This window comes from Lolium perenne, chromosome 5 (genome assembly GCF_019359855.2).
Source record: "Lolium perenne isolate Kyuss_39 chromosome 5, Kyuss_2.0, whole genome shotgun sequence".
Classification (NCBI taxonomy): domain Eukaryota; kingdom Viridiplantae; phylum Streptophyta; class Magnoliopsida; order Poales; family Poaceae; genus Lolium; species Lolium perenne.
This window is the reverse complement of record NC_067248.2, coordinates 4,240,539-4,246,538: the sequence shown is the minus strand read 5'-3', so window position 1 is coordinate 4,246,538 and position 6,000 is coordinate 4,240,539.

The following is a 6,000-nucleotide window of genomic DNA, read 5'->3' as shown; positions in this document are numbered from 1 at the left end:
GGGGTGATGGCAGCGGAGAAACACGACGATGTAGTGGATGATAACTTGTATGACGCAACGAGATCTCTCGATTGGTCCCTGTCGCCAATGCAACAGCTCTTAACTCTGCAAGATATTCGCAACTCCACACACTTGCGCACGTAGTCGCCGACCACAAAGCGGTAAGTTGCAACCGTCTAATTCCCAATAGAACAGCAGATCACACAAGACTTTTTCAGGATCTACACAATATCAAGCAATATGGTGTAGGGATTCAATAGTTTTGCATACGCAAACAACTAAGAACTAGGGTTTATCTTAAACGTGGTCTAAAGCAGCTAGGGGGGCGTCCTGGGGACTTATATAGGCGTCCAGGACGTCCTCAGGTCGAAAAAATACGAAAATAACCGATCCAGAATAGATCTGGTCGAGACAGACTCGGACTGGTCCGGTCTGGAATCCGGTCAACCGGGCCAGGGACCGGATCGGCCGGTCTGGGGTCCGGTCAACCGGGCGGCAACCGGATTTCTGCGAGGATTTCCGGTTTTCATCCGGTACGATAAACTGCGTCCGGTTGGCGCCCGGTCGACCGGGTCAGGGACCGGGTTGGCCGGTCTGGCGGCCGGTCGGACCGGTCGGACCGGCCTGGACGTCTTCTTCTCCTCTCGCGCATGCCTCCCGCTCCTCCCTCGCGCGTCCATGAGATATCTTCATGTCCAGCTCCATGTCCAGCTTCACGTCCATCTTGACGTCCGTCTTCATGTCCAGCTGCTCCTCTCCTCCTCGTGCGATGCTCGTCTCCTCTTGATACCTGATGATACATAAGTAATAGGACTTAGGCAGTATAAAGTTCTCATCAATCAAAGTACCGTTTAGAAACAAGTTCACCTGTTGTTTAAGTAGCTTCGCACGAGCCCTTGTAATAGGTCCAATCCGAACTTCATTGGACTTGAGCTTCACAGCAGGTTCATCTTCATCTATCAATGACGGAGGTAGTGGTGTAGTAGGGATGTCCTCATCATCTTCCCCCCCCCCCTTCAAAAGGCGTCGACCCCGACGCTCCAAGGTCTTCTCCGTCATATGGTGTCAAATCAGCAACATTGAAAGAATTACTGACACCAAACTCATCAACTGGAAGATCTATCGAGTATGCATTATCATTGATCTTAGCAAGCACTTTGTAAGGACCAGCACCACGAGGCTTCAACTTAGACTTCCGCAGCTTCGGGAACCTATCCTTGCGAAAATGTACCCAGACCATATCACCAGGCTTGAACAACATCTCTTTGCGCTTCTTGTTCATCCTTGCAGCATTGCTCTTGCCTTTCTTCTCTATCAACTCTTTAGTCTTCACATGGATCTTACGCACAAAATCTGCCCTCTTGGATGCCTCCATATTAACTCTCTCATGTATGGGCAAAGGCAACAAGTCAAGTGGAGTAATGGGTTTAAAACCATACACCACCTCAAAAGGACACAGCTCCGTGGTAGAGTGTACCGCCCTGTTGTAAGCAAACTCCACATGTGGCAAACACTCTTCCCACTCCTTCAGGTTCTTCTTGATCATGGATCTCAACAGTTGTGACAATGTTCTATTCACCACTTCAGTTTGACCATCAGTTTGAGGATGACAAGTAGTGCTGAAAAGCAGCTTCGTCCCCAGCTTTCGCCATAGCGTCTTCCAGAAGTAGCTCATAAACTTCACGTCACGATCAGAAACAATAGTCTTCGGGACTCCATGTAGTCGCACAACCTCCCTGAAAAACAGGTTAGCAATATGCGACGCATCGTCGCTCTTGTGGCAGGCAATAAAGTGTGACATTTTAGAAAATCTGTCCACTACCACAAATATAGAATCATGGCCTCTCTTAGTACGCGGCAAACCCAACACAAAATCCATACTAATATCCTCCCAAGGTGTAGTAGGTGCCGGTAACGGAGTATACAAACCGTGAGGCTTCAGCTTGGACTTGGACTTGTTGCAAGTAATGCACCTCTTCACATACCTGTCCACGTCACGCCTCATCTTTGGCCAATAAAAGTGGTCAGCTAGCATGAGCAACGTCTTCTCACGCCCAAAGTGACCCATCAAACCTCCATCATGTGATTCCTGCAATAAGAGCAAACGCACAGACGATTCTGGAACACATAGTTTGTTAGCTCTAAAAAAGAACCCATCATGTATGTGATATTTCTCCCATGCTTTACCAATAGCACACAAGCGATATGGTTCAGCAAAATCATGATCAGTAGCATACAAATCACATAACACCTCTAATCCAGGAATTTTAACATCAAGTTGAGTTAATAGCATATTCTTCCTAGATAGAGCATCAGCAACAATATTATCTTTTCCCTTCTTATGCTTAATAATGTATGGAAAAGACTCAATGAACTCAACCCACTTAGCAAGACGCTTATGCAAAGTAGATTGGGCTTTCAGATATTTCAAAGCTTCATGATCAGAATGTATGATAAATTCTTTTGGCCACAAATAATGTTGCCAAACCTCAAGAACTCTAATTAAAGCATACAATTCTTTATCATAGATAGGATAGTTCAACTTAGCACCAGAAAGTTTTTCAGAAAAATATGCAATTGGGCGACCCTCTTGCATCAACACACCACCAATTCCAATACCACTAGCATCACATGCAATCTCAAATTGCTTATTGAAATCAGGAAGTGCAAGTAACGGTGCAGAAGTTAACAATCTCTTTAGTTCATCAAAAGCATGATCTTGGGCGACGCCCCATTCAAAAGCAACACCCTTTTTAGTCAAGTCATTCAAAGGTGCAGCAATAGTACTAAAATTGGGCACAAAACGTCTATAAAACCCAGCTAGACCATGAAAACTTCTTACTTGACTCACATTCATGGGAGTAGGCCAATTTTGAATAGCTTCAATCTTAGACACATCTACTTCTACTCCATGCTTAGAGACAACGTAACCTAGAAATATGACCTTATCTTTGCAAAATGTGCACTTCTCAAGATTACCATAGAGTTTATTATCACGCAACACTTGCAAAACATGTCGAATATGCATAGTATGATCAGATTCATTGCGGCTGTAGATTAATATGTCATCAAAGTACACAACCACAAATTTGCCAATAAAATCACGCAAAACATGGTTCATCAGTCTCATGAAAGTGCTAGGTGCATTAGTCAAACCAAAAGGCATTACTAACCACTCATATAAACCAAATTTTGTTTTAAAGGCTGTTTTCCATTCATCCCCTTCTTTCATCCTAATTTGATGATAACCACTACGCAAATCAATTTTAGAGAACACAGCAGCACCACTCAATTCATCTAGCATATCCTCTAAACGGGGAATAGGGTGACGATATCGAATAGTAATGTTGTTTATAGCTCTACAATCTACGCACATACGCCATGTACCATCTTTCTTAGGAACTAGAATAACAGGAACAGCACAAGGACTAAGACTTATGCGGATATAACCTTTGTCGAGTAGCGCTTGTACTTGCTTCTGTATCTCCTTCGTTTCTTCGGGGTTCGTTCTATATGGTGCCCTATTGGGCAGCGAGGCGCCGGGGATCAAGTCAATTTGATGCTCAATACCACGCAATGGTGGCAATCCTGCGGGCACCTCCTCCGGAAACACATCGCTGAATTCCTGCAAAACATTAGAAACACCAAGAGGAAGAGGGGTCATATCGTTAGAAACCAAAACCGTACCCCTGTACAAAAGCACAAGAGGCATGGCTGTAGGATCCTCACTAAATTCTCTCATGTCTTCGTTGGTGGCTAATGAGACTAAGGAATTCACTCTCTCACTTTTCGTTATATCACTCACAACATTACAATTCTCTCGCCTATCTAAAGAAGCATCCTCCAAATTCACTTCAACTTTCTGACGAGATTCATTGACAATTTGTTGTGGTGTCATAGGCTGTAAGTTAATTTTCTTGCCCTTGAACTCCAAGTGATACGTATTGGCACGGCCATTGTGTTGCACAGAACGGTCATAGAGCCAAGGCCGACCCAATAATAGATGACACACCGTCATAGGAACGACATCAAAGTCAATACAATCCTTATACGGTCCAATAGCAAATTCAACACGCACCATGTGGTTTACCTTCATCTCACCATTGTCGCTCAACCACTGAATATAGTATGGATGCGGGTGCGGTAGATACTTCAACTTCAGCTTGGTACACAACTCCTTGCTTGCTAAATTGCGGCAACTCCCGCCATCAATAATGACCTTGCAAGCCTTGTCAGGACCAACTAAAGCTTTTGTTTGGAACAAATTGCAGCGCTGAGTAGATGCACTAGGCAACACATTAAGAGCACGCTGCGACACAACAATGGTGCGAGCATCAGACGGGTATGCATCTTCACCATCAGTGTCATAGTCATCATCTTCTGGAGCATTAGGATCGACATCATCTCCAGTCTCATACTCATTGTCCTCATTGATAATCATAACTTTGCGGTTAGGACAATCTCTCTTGAAGTGACCTTTGCCACCACATGTATGACAAAGCATATCGCGATTGCGCGCAGTAGACACATTAGAGCCACTCGTACTTGCAGCAGATTCGGACTTCTTTGTGTTAGACACATTGGAGACCGGCTTACTAGGCGTAGTAGAGTAAGGGGCGGAGCGCGTCGAAGGCGCCGGTGCCGTAGATGGGGCCGCGCGTGATGTGAAACGCCCAGCTCCTGTAGCTCGTCCTTTGATCTTTGCTTCGTCAGCCAACTGTGATTCAGCTTCTCTTGCATGATGTAACAACTGATTCATATTGGTGTAGCTGTAGTGACGAACAATGCCTTTGATATCATACTTCAAACCGTTCAGAAAACGCTGCATTGTCATCTCGAGAGACTCACGGACACGGCCACGCTGCATAAGCATCTCCATCTCCATGTAGTATTCATCGACAGTCTTCACACCTTGTCTCAATAGAGTCAGCTTATCATATATATTCCGTAAGTAATTTGTTGGCACAAAGCGAGAAGTCATTGCCTCCTTCATGGCATACCATGTGCGTATAGGTTGCGCACCATCCTCATCACGATTACGAACAAAAGCATCCCACCAACGCAAAGCATAGCCATCAAATTCAGAAGAAGCAAGCTTGACCTTCCGTTCTTCAGTATAATGTGGATGTAAGCTCCACAACTTCTCAATCTTGAGCTCCCAAGTGAGGTATTCTTCAACATCAGCTCCTCCTTCAAACTTGGGTATAGAAAACTTGGGCTTACCCAATCCATCTTCCTCATCATGTCCACGACCATTGCGGCCAAGTGGAGCCCAACCGCGAGGACGATTACCACGTGGCGCACCACGAGCATTGTGTGCGTCATCTTGAAGTTCAAGATCATCATCATCGTCTTGTTGTTGTTGCGCGGTCAAATTCTCAACAGCTAAGCGCAAATCAGCAAGATTGCGTTGTACGTCCGTCATTTGATCTTGCATTGTAGTGACGGTCACATGAGTAGCATCCAACTTTTGGGAGATTGCTTGGACCGTCTCCTTAAGCGCATCATCCTGAGCGCGGAATTCACGTCGCATCTCATTACGAAGAGCCTCATACTCCCTCCATGTGATGATATCTGCAGCACTCTTGTTTTCCTGGTTAACAATTTTATGATCACTAGCAGACATCGTTAGAAGGTTAGTGCACTAAACCAAAAAAATATATGGTGGTACTCTCACAATTCCCTCAACAACTGATAAGAAAAGGTAAATCTTACCGCTCCAAAAGAAATTAGTATTGCGTACCAACCTGGATTGACAGACTAGTGCACGGATGTAGCGAAGCGAATATCAAGGGTATAAGAACAATCACACGACAAAGCAGGGTATATGTGGGGCTGTAGGTGGGCTACCTATTTGCACCAATAACAAGCTCTAGCGCTGACCGTAGACAACCAATGATACTCACACAAGGCGATAAATGTGGCAAAGCAACTATTTGTAGGAAAGGTTGCAATGCACTAGAGAGACACTAGCAAAGCTCAACGAGACAGGCACAAGAT